Source organism: Pan paniscus, chromosome 4, assembly GCF_029289425.2.
Source record: "Pan paniscus chromosome 4, NHGRI_mPanPan1-v2.0_pri, whole genome shotgun sequence".
NCBI classification, from domain to species: Eukaryota; Metazoa; Chordata; class Mammalia; order Primates; family Hominidae; genus Pan; species Pan paniscus.
This window is the reverse complement of record NC_073253.2, coordinates 137,982,480-138,000,058: the sequence shown is the minus strand read 5'-3', so window position 1 is coordinate 138,000,058 and position 17,579 is coordinate 137,982,480. Positions and strand designations below refer to the sequence as shown.

General features: G+C 41.9%; 1 long non-coding RNA gene across 1 annotated transcript in view; it reads right to left on the bottom strand.

Annotated features, from left to right (window-relative positions):
* Positions 1-2,850: 2,850 nt before the first annotated feature.
* LOC117980394 (uncharacterized) overlaps positions 2,851-17,579 on the bottom strand; it is a 427,289-nt gene continuing 412,560 nt past the window's right edge. The window contains exons 16-17 of the long non-coding RNA XR_010112228.1: positions 10,005-10,509; positions 2,851-3,985 (exon numbers count right to left, since the gene is read on the bottom strand). This is a non-coding gene — a long non-coding RNA (uncharacterized LOC117980394). The remainder of the gene's footprint in view (positions 3,986-10,004; positions 10,510-17,579) is intronic.

The window sequence follows — 17,579 nt, the reverse complement described above, 5'->3', positions numbered from 1 at the left end:
GTGGGTGCCTGTTGAAGAGAGTAAAGGAAGAGTTACTCTGCAAGAGTATATAAAAAGAGAAGAGCTGGAAACCAAAGATGAACCTCCAGAAACACAATGCTTCAGGGGTGGGTAAAGGAGGCAGAAAGGGAGTGGTCAGAAAGGTGGTGTCATGGGGATAAAGTGAGATAGGCATAGGAGCCAAGGACACCACCACACTTCATCAGGTTTCATAAGGGCTTGTAAAATCTGAGCATTCTCCCATGTTAACATTTCTTCACGAATTAATCCTAAATTGAAAATGAAGGCCAGGTGTGGTAGCTCATGCCTGTAATCCCAGCACTTTGGAGGGCCAGGGCAGGCAGATTACTTAAGCCCAGGAGTTTGAGACCACCCTGGGCAACATGGTGAAGCCCTGTCTCTACAAAAAATACAAAAATTAGCCAGGCATGGTGAAACATGCCTGTAGTCCCAGCTACTCAGGAGACTGAGGTGGGAGGATCACCTGAGCCTAGGGAGGTCAAGGCTGCAGTGAGCCATGATTGCATTACTGCACTCCAGCCTGGGCGACACAGTGAGGCCCTATCTCAAAATAAAAATAAAAAATAAAAAAAGAGGCCAGACGCAGTGGCTCACGCCTGTAATCCCAGCACTTTGGGAGGCCGAGGCGGGTGGATCACGAGGTCAGGAGTTTCAGACCAGCCTGGCCAATATGGTGAAACCCCATCTCTACTAAAAGTACAAAAATTAGCTGGGCGTGGTGGTGCACACCTGTAGTCCCAGCTGCTTGGGAGGCTGAGGCAGGAGAATCGCTTGAATCCAGGAGGCAGAGGTTACAGTGAGCCGAGATCATGCCACTGCACTCCAGCCTGGGTGACAAAGCAAGACTCTGCCATAAATAAATAAATAAATAAATAAGAGTTAAGTAGGTCTCTAGATGGAAAATATAAACATTTCTTTTTTCTAGAGCTTTCTAATCTAATTCAAGGGTTATTTGAGCAATAGGTAGTTGCATTTCTAGTTACCAATTTTAATTCTAAGTTTATGCTATTGTGCATTTTTGTTTTAAATAATTGCGGATACTTTTTTCCTCATTTATGATGATTATTTTCTATTCTTGGTATTAACTCCCTGAAGCTAATTTAAACCAGAGCATGCAGTTTGTCAGTGTAAAAACAACTGAAAGTCTAAGATTGGGTTATAACATTTAGAATTATATTCATGTACTGATGAGAGAGATTGTGGCTTCTGGTCAATTCTATGTGAGTGTGATGATTACTGGTTGCAAACATCTATTTTTCATTTGTTTTAATTTGATTTGTTTTTGCCTATCCAGCATCCATACCCAATTCTGGTATAAATAGTACCAAGTTTTTCTTGAAGAACCACTTCTCTCTGATTCCTAGTCCAAGTGATTTTGGTAAAGCTGAGTCCACTGGGCTTCAGGCGAGGGCATGCAGCCCAGAGATGACCAATGAAACACTGCAAACCCATGGGCCCAGTGACTGGCTCAGGAACGAGCTTATGACCCAGTCAGAGGCAATGAGATAGAATTCTTGGACTTGTTAGAACAACCAGGCCAAAAGTAATCTTAGCTGAACTTGAAGCTGGATGGATATACACCTAGAGCTGATGTGGACCACTGCTGCCATAGCACACTGGGCATCATGGGGAAAGACTCAGAATGAAGCAAACACAGAGGAAAGATGAGCTGAGAGATGAAGAAAGAGAGAGAGACCAAGGACTGAAGACAGTCTTCGAGATCCTGTCTCTGACCATCCCTAAAGCTAGCATATTGCCATACTCCTCAAATATGTGAGCCTATAAGTGCCCTTTTTAAGATTTGGTCAATTTTCTTTTTTAGTTTTTCCACTACTTGCAACCAGTAAGTCCAGGTTATAGACATCATTTGATCTCTATTTTCTCTGCCTCATCTACCAACAGGGACTCAAGTGTCCAAGTTCATGCTTCTTCCCAGCTAGCCTATTGTGCCTTCCACACTGTGCTCAACATTTTCAGGTCAGCCCCTTGTTACCTTCTGTATCAGGCCCACTCTCCACTACTTTGTGATTTGTGTCAGTGCTCGGTTCCTAAGCTGAATTCACTGAACTCACAGCCTAAGCTATGGACCTCACTGTTTCCCATGGACACTTCCTGTTTATTATATTCACCTAGAACAGTCTCTTTCTCCTTTGCCAATCTGTTTGTTTTAGTAAGTAGAGGCAGGACTGGATGGAAGCCACTTCTGTCCCCAGGCTTAGAAAGCCCAATGCTAAATTGTTGGGCCTGGCTGCCACCCAACAGCACCGGTACATTCTGTTCAAGCTCAAGCTCTCTGTCCCAAATGTTGTACTTGCTGCTGCTTTTCCTCCCTGCCTCCCAGGACAGGTTTAGCCTGATATTATTCCCAATTCTGTCATCTCTATTGTTGCCATGCCACCCAGGACCTTTGTTATTTCCCCTGCAGGGATCTTGGGAATTTCTGTGAAATCATACCTTAGTGGTCTAGAGCAATCTAGCTTCCAAACACGATTTCACAACCACCGCAGTGATATCCTCCCTTCTCAAATAAGATTGTTTCTCCTTTCCCTGCCTCTGGACAGGCACGATAAGTCATTCATATCTGCCAAGAGAGAAAAATAGCTATCTTCAAAATTATATAAGAGGAGAAGAATTTTTCCTTCAGCTTTCCCTGAAACACACAGAAATAACAGAGGGACAAAAGCTTCTCTGAGTAAAGGTGATGACTTGATCTCCTTCCTCTGCTTTTATTATCTTTCTCTCATTCAATCAGTATAAATGGAGTAGCCTTTTATGTTCTTCTCAAGCACTAGTGAATTGAATTGTAACCATTATTGATTCAACCAATATTTACTTGAGCATCTATTACATGCCAGGCACCGTGCTAGATAATGTGTTCATAGAAGTAAATAAGACAGACATGATCCCTGCTTTATTCAGATTAGAATCTAGTGAGGGTGGAGAAAAAGCAGCAAATATGTAAATAAATAAACGAGCAAAATTTCTGACAGTTAGACATGCTATCAAGAAAATACAAGGAGAGGCTGGGCACAGTGCCTCATGCCTGTAATCCCAGCACTTTGGGAGGCTGAGGCGGGTGGATGACCTGAGGTCAGGAGTTCAAGACCAGCCTGGCCAACATGGTGAAACCTCATCTCTACTAAAAATACAAAAATTAGCCAGGCATAATGGCAGGCACCTGTAATCCCAGCTAGTCAGGAGGCTGAGGCAGGAGAATCACTTGAACCCGGGAGGCGGAGGTTGCAGTGAGCTGTGATCGTGTCTCTGCACTCCAGCCTGGAAAACAGGGTAAGACTCTGTCTCAAAAAAAAGGAAAAGAAAAGAAAATACAAGGAGATAATGTGTTTCAGAGTAAGGGTACGATTTTAGATAGAGTGATCAGAGAAGACTATTCTGAAGCGGTAATATTTGAGATAAAACCCAATGAAGAGAATGTACAAACCACATGGAGACCCACCCAGAACAGCATTCCAGGAGACAGCACGTGCAAAGTCCTGAGCCTGAAGCTGGCTTGATATGTTAGAGTAGGGGTTGGTAAAATACAGCCCAAGAAATAACAGAGGGACCTGGCCTGCAATTTTTTTTTTTTTTTTTTTTTTTTTTGGACAGCCCACAGCTAAGAATGATTTTTACATTTCTAAATGGATGAAAAACAAAACAATTTGTGACATGGGAAAATTACGTGAAATTCAAATTTCAGTGACCATAAAGAAAATTTTTATTGGAACGTAACCATACTCATTCATTTATTTATTTTCCATGGCTGTTTTTCATGCCTCATTGGCAGAGTTGAGTGGTTTCAAAAGAGACCATGTGGCCTGTAAAGCCTGAAATATTTACTATCTAGCCCTTTGCAGAAAAAGTGTACAGACCTCTGTTTTAGGGGAACAGGAAGAAATATCTTCCCAAGCTTGAGAGAACCTTGAGTTCCTTGAATTCCTCAGGAATTCTTGAATTCTTTAGCCTATAAATAACAGAAAATCAGTGTCCAATTGACTTAAATAATGTGAAGCATTAAAATAGCCATAAAGTGATAATTTTCCCATCAAGAGGTAAACTATGTCCTCTCCCCTTGAATCTCAATGGACTTTGTGACTGCTCTGACCCATAGAATATGACAGACGTGATGCTGTGCCAGTCCAGGCTCTGGCCTTAAGAGACCGAAGGCTTCTACTTCCTGTCTCTTGGAATACTCTCTCTGGAAGCCCTTCACCCTGGGGAAGAAGTCTGAGTACCTTGAGATGGCCATGTTGAAGAGGTCATGTATGTGTGTTCTGGTTAAATGTCCCAGCTGAGCCTGCACTTCCAGCCAGCATTGCCAAGGTGCCAAATATGTGGACTCTAAAGAACAGTCCATCAGCCAGCTGAATATCACTAAGGGACCTCAGTCAATGGTACATGGAATAGAAGAATTACCTAAGTAAGTCCTTCCTGGCTTCCTGGCCTACAAAATTATGAAATTTAATAACATGGATGCTATTTTAAGACACTCCATGTTGTGGTAACTGTTTTATAGCAATAGACAACCAGAAGAAACAATACAGAAATTCTATTATCTCACATAATAAGAAGCTCAGGGTACAGCAAGGGCCATCTAGAATACTGCTTTTATTTATGCATATTGCTACCGCTTTTATGCAATTTCCTTGGCGCTACTTTTCGCTTTGGTTGGTTTAATTGTTAGACCGCCAGCAAGATGACTTTAGTAGTCCTGGGAGTCAGATTCAAACCTGACAACGTCCAGAGAGAGAAGACTATTTTTAAGAAAAAGAAAATGTAGGCTAATCAGGATCTACCTTGGAATTGGGAATTGGGTCACCTCCCCTGAGTCACTGGGGAAGGGATGGACACCTGATCATAATTTAGGTTCTATTAGAAAGGAAGTAGGTGAGTGGATATTGGGTCAACAATGCACTTGTCCAAAGTATCTTTCTTCCTTCCATCATTCATTCATTCATCTATTCATTCATCCAGAATAGTTTAGGTTTAATCATATGAATATGCTTTTTTGTAAGTCAAAAGTAGTCAAATAACCATAATTTGAAAAGGTTAAGCAATGTTTATCAAGCCTGTATGACAGTGGGAGGCATGGAGCTAGATGTTAGGACTATTAACACCTAAATTAATAGCAATTAAAGGTGCTAAGTTCAAGAAAGGGAAAGAACAGGACCAGCTATATAATCTGCAGAACCCAGTGAAAAATGAAAATGGAGGACCCCTGGTTCAAAAAGTATTAAGAATTTCAGGATGGTGACAGCAGAGCATTAAACCAAGCATGGAGTCCTTCTAAGTGCAGAATGACTGTACATATTGCATGTCCATGAATCTGGCTCTGGGAAAGACCAGATGACCACAGAAAGAACAGCAAGGGCCCTAGTTTAGACTGAGCTGGGGGAAGAGGGTGTTAGGAAGGCCTCTCTGAGGAGGTAATATTTAAACAAGGACCTGAAGGGTGGATAGGAGTACCCAGGTAAAGAGTGGAGGAATGCAGCTTCCTAGAAGAAGAATAGCACTCTCCCATCTTCTCCATCCTCCAGGTTGGTTAAGAGACTTAGCATTAGCCTGTCTTCATCAGCTGTGAGGAAACAAGATAAAGGTAACAGATCTTTTCCTGTTTGTGCCAGCTCAGGCCTATTTCCCAACCCTTTTTTGTATTCTAGATCTTGGCACTTGGGTACACTACCCGTATAATCTGATCCTCCCCCTTTAATACTGTAGATAGTCAGGACTACCCAAGAGGGGTCCCAGCCTTGCTCCTTGCTCAATGCTTAATATGCTCAATGCTTAGTATGCTCAACGGTAGATGCTTTCTAGGAAACAGCCTAACCTGCCTGATCCACTTGGTGCAGGCTTGTCACAAATAGGGAAAGACCTCTCCCTGTCCTCACATTCCCTCAAACCTCAAACCATGAAATCAGCTAACACAAATTGGACCTCAAAAAATGTTGTCAACAAACCCAAACCTTTCCCCTAAAATTACTGCATTCATCCATTTTGCATTGCTATAAAGGAATACCCAAGACTGGGTACTTTATAAAGAAAAGTATATTTGGCTCATGGTTCTGCAGGCTGTACAAAAAGCATGGCACCAGCATTTGTTTCTGGTCAGGACTTTAGGAAGCTTTTACTCATGGAGGAAGGTGAAAGGAGAGAAGATGAGTCATATGGTGAGAGAGGAAGCAGGCGAGATGGAGGAGAGGCACCAGGCTTTTTAAACAACCAGCTCTCGCATGAACTAATAGAGTAAGAACTCACTCATTATGGCAAGGAGGGCACCAAGCCATTCATGAGAGATTTGCCTCCATGACCCAAACACTTCCCACTAGGCCCTACCTCCAACATTGGGGGATCACATTTCAACATGAGATTTGGTGGGGACAAATATTCAAACTGTATCATACCTTATCCCATTTTTATTTCTGCAATGTTCTTTTCCTATATCAGATCCTATGGAAATTTGATGATGTAGTGGGCCTCCAAGTTGGTTGTAAGCAGAATCACACAAGAAGCTTATTAAAAATACAGATGCCCCAGCCCTATGCCAAACCTAGCTTCTCTATTTTTAGCAAGCTCCACAGGTAATTCTGATGCACTGCCAAGTCTCTGAACCACTGCTTTAGCCAACTGGATGGAATAAGGGAAATTCCCATTTGGCTGGTAGGAGTCAGAACATTTCCTTTCTGCCACTACCTGTGGCTCCCGGACAAACTACTTTAATTCAGTTCCTCAGTTGTCCCTTTAAGTAAAGTGATGATTCCTCCATGATATCTCTGCCCTAGAAGCTTGCATAGTATGAAAGTATTGATATCTTCCCATGATCTAGTCCCACTTTGGGTGGCCAAGCCTCAGTTTCCTCAAGGAACTACCTGCCCCTCACTGACTGGAGGAAGGCTTTGTCGGACTGTCAATCAAGGTGCTCTGCTGCCCTCTGGCTGCCCCCTGGGCCCAAGACCCAAGTTTGGCCAACCAGATTTTCTCTCCCAGGAAATTAAATACTGAGAGAGCTGAAGCAGAGACAAAATAAATGAAGTTGATTCATCTGGTACGGGTGACCCCAAAAATCTGTTAGTTTCTGCTTCCTAAGCTGTTGCCCTGGTTCCTGTGCTCTCAGAAACCTGGTTTTTCAGCCTTTCCCTCAGATCTGTAAGCAACCCTGATAGCCTTGGAATAAATTGTTTCTTTTGCTTAAGTGAGCCAGAGTTAGCTCTGTTGCTTGCCACCAAAGAATTCTAACTGATTCTCACAATCAAGATCTTTGATAGAGTGTTGTATATAATAATGATGTCATAGCTTCCATTCTTATAAAGCCATTGTGAATGATTCTCTTGTAGCTAAAGTGACAGTTCTATAGAAGGTCAAAAGTTTGTTTTAATAATGACATCTTTGTTCCAGTAATTCCAGACAGTGAAAATTTCTCAATAGTGTAAGAGGTTATTCACTGTCCTGCTGAAATATCTTAAGTGGAAACAGGCCTTGGGTAAATACTCTTCCTCTAAACAAAGCTTATTGTTCTGGACCCAGGGAAGGAAAGGACAAGAGAAAAAAGAAAAAGGAAAAAAGTTTGGGCTCAGTTTAAACCAGCTCCCATTCAGCTATATCTGCCCTTTACATACAAATTTAATAAAAAGTTGACTCTTTATGTATTTTTTTAAAGGCTGGAAATTGCATCCAAATACACATTTTAAGGGGTGACTATTGCAGAGAAAATAGCTTTAGTGATTGAACCCTTTTCTCTCATCAGCCTATATTTTATTTCTACCCCCATCTCATTGTTACAGTTTTTACTCTTTCTTATTGTTACTGACATCCTCACTATTTCTCACCTTTATTGGCTGTGTTAACAGTCATGAGCACTTGCTGTGAACCAGGCACGATGATAGATGTTTGACACGTATTACCTCATTTAATCCTTACAGTGCCCTTCAAAGCCAGTATTATTATTCCCATTTTACAGAGGGGAAACTTGAAGCTCAGTGAGGTTAAGTAATAGGGCTAATGTGCAACATGACCAATCACTTACCTGTGTTTCCCTATCTGTCCCCAAGTCTTCCTTACACTGTGACCCATTGCCTTAAACTGAAAGTACCTGCTTAGTCCAAGGCATCACTGGAAAGAATATTAAATGTGGCATTGTAGCTCAAAAAAAAAAAAAAAGACAACTGAACTCATTGCCCATGTCATGTTCTATATTCCTGACTAGACTATAAGCTCCTTAAGGGCAAACACTATGTTCTGTCTACCACAATATTACCAGCACATGCCTAGCACAGAGGAGGTTCTCAAAAAATGCTTATAGAATCAGTGAATATCCTATAGGGTCCTCAGAATAAGGGACCATCACAAGGTTAGGAGAAAATGTCAAGAAATCCCTTTCTGGGAAACAGAAATTCCAGGTTACCCCTAGTGAATTCAACCAACTTTGAAGTTTGGCCAAGCCTTTAAATAGCATTGCATGATTTCAAATTTGGAATCCTGGGCAGCAATTTCCCTTCCTGAAGAGCTGTTGCATCCTCTATGCATAGTCATGCTTTGGCTTGAGTTTATGAGGAACAGAAGTTTCAAAAAATCTGACTGAGAAGTATAAGCTAAAAGGCTCAAGTACCAGTCATACTTTTCCCAGGGCCAGTAAGCTCTCAGAGAGCTCAAATCCAGGGATCAAGCTCTCCATCAAGGACTGGGAACATAATGTTATTTTATCATTTTCAGAAATAATAACTAGAGATAATTTCTGGTTGACATAAGACTCACAACATATCCCTGAGTGAACTCTTTTCGTGTCTCAGTTCCTCGAATGGAAAACAGTCAAATAAGCACATATACAGTCAAAATCTTCCTCCAAATCTGTGAGGTTCCCTCAGTGGAGTCAGTCTCATTAAGTCACTGCTATTTAGTTCAATAGCAGTGAATTAATCCAATTTGACCTTTGGATTCAGATAAACCTGAGATTAGGCTTTGGCTTTGACATGTATCAGCCTCGTGACCTTGAGCAGAACATGGTAGCTCTCAAAGCCTTAGCAGCCTTGTCTCTTGCTGGGAAGATGGTAAATGATAATGTGTTTAATGTGCTGAAACCAGTGTCAGGCACATGCGAGGCAGTCAGTAAATAGTGACTTACAGTGATATTTCTGCTGGCTTCACTTGCACATTTCATTCAAAACAGTTGAAAAGTCCAGTGTGTTCCTGGTGTTTTAACTGGCAGTTGTGATCTGAAGTCAACCTTCAACTAAGTGGATTAGTTTATCAACTTCCAAATTATAAGCAAAATTAATCTGAACTAAGGCAATGAAGTGATACAGGCATACAAATGAAACATCTGTCCTGATCTCTGCCTTGGAAAAATTCAAAACACTGTAATTCTATTATTCTTACAAAGATTATTTTAACCATTTATTTTAAAAATCAGCATTGCTATTGCATCTTGACTGTTCTATTGTCCAAACTTTCTGTATCTATTTTAAGACTTAAATATAAAGCATGAAACAGGTTTAATTTTGAACATAGTGAGCAGATGAAATATCACTCTTTTCTTAAAAGAGATTCTTAGCAGGCATTTTAAAATCCCCATCCTGTCTTGTTTTCACTAGATCACTGGTCAGTACTCAACAGCTTCAAGCCAGATAATTTCAAAGGTTCAAGACGTCAGTTAGATCCCACTGACTACAGGTAGATCCATTTGAATTAGAAAAATTCTAACACTGACGAGAGAACTCTTTCCTAATGTTAGGTGTGGCTAAGGATCTGTTTGAGCTATCGGAATACGGGCAGTAGTTTATAAGAATCAGAATACAACTTTCTGTGTCCCCCTTCTCTTTGCCAGGGGCAGCTCGTATTGATCTGGACATGCAGCGTAAGCAAAATAACTTTATGTCATTGTAAGCCACTGAGATTTTAGGGCTATTCGTTTCTGCAGCATAGCCTAGCCTTTCCTAACAAGATATAGAATATATATAAATGCAGTTGATATGTGTAACAGACATACTCACGGAGCCACACACGGAGTCCTCTCATCTTGGTCTACAAGTAATTTCCAGAAGTTAGTGGTTTGGTGGGATAGAGACAAAGCTCAGAACTACAGTCAATATCAGAATAGCTTTAACACACTGGCAGAAAGATTCAGACGCATCTCTTCTATGTCATCATGAGAGTGAGAAACATGATTCCTAAATCTGTATTCCTGGCTGGAATTCTCAACTGTCAACAGGTGTCATTGTCACCTTGAAGAGAACCAGAGCAGGCTGTCTCTCCCTCATCCTCGCGCACTCTCCTGGTGAGTTGTAGAGCTGGGGCTGACCTCAAACTGAGAACTCCTTGGGATATAGCATGTATCCCAAGTAGCCCTCACTCTAGGGAGGTTTTTTTTTTTTTATCTGTATCTCAAGTCCACAAATAAGCACTCAAGGTTGATGCCAATCTTTGACACGTCATCTATTCCCAAGTCAGCCTCTCCATGAAGGAATCAGTGATCTTCCAAATGTTTTCTTTTCATAGCTGAAACAAACAATAAATATTATTTATTATTTTAGTAAGAAGCACATGATCTAAATCCCACTAGTAATAAAGATAATGGCCATTTGTTGAGGGCTTGTTATTTGGCACTATGACATATATCATTTTATTTAATCCTCGCAACAATTTGATTAGGTAGTATATTATTAGAGTTCTCCAGAGAAACAGACCCAATAGGATATATATAGTGATACATGAGGAGACTTATTATAGAATTGGCTCACGCAATTACGGAGGATGAGAAGTTCTACAGTATGATGTCTGCAAGCTGGAGAACCAGGAAAGCTGGTGCTATAATTCAGTCTGAGTTTAAAGGCCTGAGAAACGGGAGCAGGAGCTTATAGTGTAACTCAGAGTATGAGGCCCAAGGCCAGAGAAGCTGGAGGGTGAAGAGGCTTGCTGGTGTCAGTCTCAGAGTCCAAAAGCCTGAGAATCAAAAACATTAATGTCCAAGGGCAGGAGAAGATGGATGTCCCAGTTTCAGCAGACAGCAAATTCACCCTTCCTCTGCCCTGTCGTTCTATTCAGATTGGACGATGCCTGCCCACATTGATGAGGGTGAATCTTCTTTCCTCAGTCTACTGATGTAAATGCTGATCTCTTCCCGAAATATCCTAACAGACACACCCAGAAATAATGTTCTGCCAGCTATTTGGGCATGCCTTAGCCCAGTCAAGTGGATAGATACATCATCGGTAGGTACTGTCATTTCCTTTTTTACAGATCAAAAAACCAAACCTTAAAGTGGTCAAGTAACTTGCTTAAGGTCAACCAGCCTAGAAGTGGGAAAAATTATGCAAACTCAAAAACTGTTCTTTGCAAGGAGGCCCGCTTTACTCCCCCTCCTGGCCATAGTATTATATCTCAATCTCCACACCCAAGATATAAACCCTGGAGTTTTCCTTGTCTTCATTCTGTTGCCAGTGACTTGATTACATCATTTCTGGTCTGACACCAGTAGGGCTCCAGTATGTTCCCGGGGAGAATTGGGCCCCCAACACCTGCTAATTTCTTCCTGCCTTTGCAGAGGAGAGCCTGGGAACTTAACCTAAGAAAAAAACTAAACAAAGTGATCCAAGGAGAAAAAAAACCCTGGGATGAAGAAAAGTTATTTTCCTCTTTGATAATTCTGTGTAACTGGTAACTATGGAAGAGAAAACTGATCTACGGGTTTGTTAGAAACTCTGGGGCCTGAGGCGGAAATAGACACTGTGAGACCGAGAAGGGGGTGGAACCAGAGGCTACAGCCAGGAAACAAAAGACAGGAAACAGGATTTCTTTTTGCCAATGTCCAAAACAAAGCTGATGGGGAGTTTGGCAGGAAGAGGGACCACCATTTCATACTTCCAGTGGAAAAAGGACTAAATGCTCAAAATTGAAGATATGTGGGAAGGGATGAGTCATGGAGAAACGGTGATACATAATCTTCTCTTTCTGAGAACAGTCACTTAATATTCCTGCTCGGCATTCTTTTATTATTTGACAGCAGTCCTTTTGCCTCTCTATGGGAAGCCAGGAAGGGGCCAGAATCATCTCATGCTGCTTAGTATGGGATGCACAACTGGGAAGCTGCACTCTCTTCTCCTCCCCTCCTTTCCCTCCTTCATGTATTGCTCTTCCCTCTTCCCAGAATGCCTCTCCCACTGTTAGCATAGGTAACTCTACTTTATTTTTAAGTCTTAGTTTAGATGTCACTTCCTCAAAAGAATTTTCCTTGACCCTTATTCTGTGACAGAGTTGTTAGCTGCCTATCCAGGACCCATTCTCCTCTCTTTCTTTTCTTCTTTTTTTTTTAAACACAGAATCTCACTCTGTGACGCAGGCTGGAGTGTAGTGGTGCAATCATAGCTCACTGTAGCCTCGAACTCCTGGACTCAAGGAATCCTCCCACCTCAGCTTCCTAAGTGGCTGGGACTACAAGCATAGGCCACCATGCTCAGCTAATTTTTAAAATGATTATTATTAAGTATTATTATTATTATTATTTTGTAGAGATGGGGTTTTGCCATATTGCCCAAGCTGGTCTTGAATGCCTGGGCTCAGGCGATCTGCCTACCTTGGCCTCCCAAAGTGTTGAGATTATAGGCATGAGCCACTGCACCCAGCTTTATTTGCATTTATAACCAAGCTTTCGGCTTAATATCTCCCAGGCTTGAAGCACATTGACTTTCTTTCACTGGAGGACATTATCCAAACAAAACATTATCCAAATAAAAAATAGCTCATATTTACTTGTGTGTGTTGGAAAGAGCCATTACTACTGGAAACCATTTAGATTTTGTTTTAAAATTTTTTTCTGGAAAAATATTTTCAAATCATTTATTTTGTAGGGAAAATGTCACCTGGATGAAATATTTGTCAAAGTGTGGTTGCATCTGTTCCCACTTATCATTTGATAAATTGGCATAGTCAACGCACAGTTGTACAAAGCACACATCATGCAAACCTTAGCTGGTGAGTATAAAAACGACCACTGACCCCTGATTTGCAAGCAGCCCCTGACTTGGTTTGGACTCTCCCAGAAGCAGACCTGGAAACAATGATTCAAGTGAAAGCCTTTCATTTGGGAAGTGTAGGGACACTGCTTATGGGTTGGGGAGGTGATAGAGGAAAGGAAGACAGCCAAAAAAGGATGTGTTATTCAGCCAGCTACTACAGTAAGTGACAAGAGTCTAACCCCACAGGGACACTCTGGGGAATAGTATCCCACAAGAGGTATGGGGAGCTGGGGTACTTATCCACCAATTCCCATCAGCCATCAGCTACTCTTAGGGTGTTAATTCCCTGGCAGCCTACAGGCCAGGGCAGAGGGGCCTTCTATGGTTCCCAGAAAATCCCTCATGCACAGAGATGCAGATACTGGCAATCAGATGTGTCCAGAGCACAATGAAGCAGTAAGATCTGATGTGCGCTGACAGCCCTGACCACCACCCCCTTCAAGCAAAGCTCTGACTTCAATGTCCTATTTCACAGGGGACATAGATGTTTTTAGATAATACAAGGACACATTTTTTTAATAGTTAAAAATTAAGTTTCAACATTCCCTTCCACCTAATGCACAAGGTGCTGGTTTCCAGTTTGTGGTAGTGATGAAATATATAGATTGCAAAAGGAATCAATTTTTTAAAAGAGCATCAATTGATTTAAAGTATATTGAAGAAAGGCTGGGCATGGCAGCTCATGCCTGTAATCCCAGCACTTTGGGATTCCCAGCCAAGGTGGGAGGACCACTTGAGATCAGGAGTTCAAGACCAGCCTGGCCAATATAGTGAAACCCCGACTCTACTAAAAATACAAAAATTAGCTGGGCGTGGTGGCATATGCCTGTAATCCTGGCTACTCAGGAGGCAGAAGCAGGAGAATCACTTGAACCTGGGAGGCGGATGTTGCAGTGAGCTGAGATGGTGCCACTGCACTCCAGCCTGGGTGAAAAAGTGAGACTCTGTCTAAAAAAATAAAATAAAATAAAAAGTACACTGAAGAAATAATTGTACAGATAGTAATCAATATGCAAAGGTAATGGGGAAATGACGGAAGCTTGGAAAACACTGATGGATATTTTATAGGTAGTGAAATGGAAGCATAAAGCCAGGCCACCAAGTATCTATGAAAGAATATCTATTGCGTACCCAGCACTCTTCTAGGCATCAAGGAAGATGTAAGAGGCAGAGAAAGGACAAACCCCACATTGAGGTTTTTACCAGTAGCAGTAGTAGTAACGGCTAGCATTTAGTGAGAGCTTTGGTTTACCATCTCCTGACCTGCCTTCCTTAGGAAGCTCTACTAGCCTTCAAAAATACATGAAACAATAAAGGGTGCTCTATGCAGAATATGAGGGTCAGACTTACTAGGACAATTTCATTAAAACTTCAGAGGGAAAAGCAGCAGCATGGCAGCATGAGCGTAGACAGAACTGTGCTGGACTGGCAGTGGTCAGAGCCAGAGAACAAGGAAGACACAGCCTTAGGTTTTTCCTCCACGGACCCATCTCCTGCTCCACTCAAGCTACAGAGCAGGACTCAGCATCTGGGAGCAGGCAGGATAAAGAAAGAGGAATCAAGCTGCTGCTGAATGTTGCCAAGCTACTCCCAAAATGTGCTGCCTTGAGAGGCTGTCTTATTGTGCAAGAAGACATAAAATCCAGATGGCAATTTCTGGATTCTCAACTTTCTATACAGAAGTCATATTTTTCCAATACATCCTATCCTAATTCTATTTACTGTGTGCGTGATGGCCAAATGTCATTAACAATGGCCAGGCATGAAAATAAAGAAAGTAATTAGGCTAGGAAATAGCTCAGCAGCTGCATCAGCTATGTGTTCTTGGAGTGGAGGTGCGGTGGTCAGGAACCATTACTGGGCTGCATTTAAGTGTTGTATGGCATCTGGGGACCAGTCACATATGTAAGCACAAATCTAGACTGACGGCAACATCACATTCAATCAAGGCCCAGTCTTACCAGAGGAGCCACAGACCTGTTACAGATAATGCCTGAAGGATTGACTCAGAAAACAAATAGGCTCTTATTTGCATTAGAACTTGGATTGGCATGTTGTTTACTTCCCGTAGGTGCAAAGAATGCAACTGTGGTCTATGCTCACATAGCTCCATGTCCTTCTGTTTTCAAACTGGGTTAGTCGAGCCTGGAAAAACCATCCACTGGGCCAATGATAGATGAGGTGGCTAATCAAGAGTGTACCTCGGAATCAGACACTTGGCCCTGAAAGCTGGCTCTGCCACTCACTCTAGCATAAGACCTTAGGAAGTGTGCTTAGTTTCCCAGAGCTTTTCTTCTTCTGTAAAATGGGACAATAGAAATATCCATTTCGTTTTGAGAATTAAATGAGACAAACTTTTAGCTTGGTGCCTAACACATGGTAAGTGCTTAAGATACACATGATTATGACTAAATATGACTGATTTTTATGATAGAAATCTTTATTTAGCCTTTGATGGCCTTCTTTGTGAAGAACAGCAAAGGTTATGAAGAGGAATTGGCTCAAAAATGAAGACAGAAGTCGACCAAATCCAATCCTCACTAGAAGATAAAAGAAGAAAGAGGAAGGGGATATTAGTCAGGGTTCTCCAGAGAAACAGAACAAAAAGGATTCATAGAGATATAAAGGAGATTTACGTTGGGAATTGGCTCATGATGGGGATTATGGAGGGTGAGAGGTTCTATGATAAGCAGTCTGTAAACTGCAGGACCAGGAAAGCTGGTGGTGTAATTCAGTCTGGTCCGCAGGCCTGAGAAACACGGGAACTCATAGCGTAACTCCCTGTCCAAGACCAGAGGTCTACGTCGGGGTTAGGGCATAGGAAGGGAGGTAGGGAGGTGTAGGTGCTGCTGGCATAAGTCCTGGATTTTGAAGGCTCAAGAACCAGGAGCTCTGATGTCTGAGGACAGGAGATGATGGATATCCCAGTTCAAGAGGAGAGAGAGAAAATTAGCCCTTCCTCTGATTTTTTGTTCTAGCCGCACCCTCAACAGACTGGATGGTTCCTGCCCACATTGGGGAGGGCAGTTTGTTTTACTCAGTCTACTGATTCAAATGCTTGTCTCTTCCAGAAACACCTTCACAGACACACAGAAATAATGTTTTACCAGCGATTTGGGCATCCCTTAGCCTAGTCAAGTTGACCCGTAAAATTAACCATCATAAGGAGAAGAACTAGCTGGCTAATAATGAGGTTCTGAAACACCAAATGGGAATGGAAAACGTGAAAGATAAAGAACTCATCATAAGAATATACTTCTCAGAAATACAATTTAATTTTATGGTGACAGAGCATAAGATTTAAAATAACTTAGTAGGAAACTGCATATGTTCATTCCTAAACAAAAAGAGAAATAAGAAAGAATGTAATTAAAATGCCCACTAGAAGTGATAAAGGAGGCCATACTGCTTTTGCTGGTAATCTAGTAGTGTGACTATTAAAATAATAACATCCATGGTGGTATACTGTGGTGGGATAATGGCATTGTTCCCACTGTAGTACAGGCGCCACGGTCTCCCCTCTGCTACGGTGAGGCTTCTCAAAGGTCTCCTGCTTCCACTTTTGCCCCAGCACAAACCATTCTCTGCCTACCAGCCAAAGTTACTTTTAAAAAAAATACATATCAGCACCTTATCTCTGCAAGAATGGCCAAAATCAAAAACTCAAAAAATAATGATGCTGGCGTGGATGCAGTGAACAGGGAACACTTTTACACTGCTGATGGGAATGTAAATTAGTACAATCACTATGGAAAACAGTGTGGAGATTCCTTAAAGGACTCAAAGTAGAGCTACCATTTAATCCAGCAATCCCACTACTGGGTATCTACCTAGAGGAAAAGTAGTCATTATACAGAAAAGATATTTGCACGCACATGTTTATGGCAGCACAATTTGCAATTGCAAAAATATGGAACCAGCCCAAATGCCCATCAATCAACAAGTGGATAAAGAAATTGTGGTATATATACACCATCAAGTACTACTCAGCCATAAAAAGGAACAAAATAATGGCATTCACAGCAACCTGGATGGAATTGGAGACCATTATTCTAAGTGAAGTAACTCAGGAATGGGAAACCAAACATCATATGTTCTTACTCATAAGTGGGAGCTAAGCTGTAAGGATGCAAAGGCATAAGAATGATACAGTGGACGTTGGGGACTCAGGGGAAAGGGTGGGAGAGGCGTGAGGGATAAAAGACTACAAATTGGGTTCAGTGTATACTGCTCGGGTGATGGGTGCATCAAAATCTCCCAAATCACCACTAAATAACTGACTTATATAACCAAACATCACCGTTCCCCAAAAACCTATTGATATTAAAAAAAAAAAAACCATATTGGTTGGGGCATGGTGGCTCATGCCTCTAATCCTAGCACTGTAGGAGGCCAAGGCAGGAGAATAGCTTGGGCCCAGGAGTTCAAGACCAACCTGGGCAACACGGCTAAACCCCATCTCTACAAAAACTACAAAAATTAGCAGGGCGTGGTAGCGCATGCTTCTAGTCCCAGCTACTCAGGAGGCCGAGGTGGGAGAATGGCTTGAGCCTG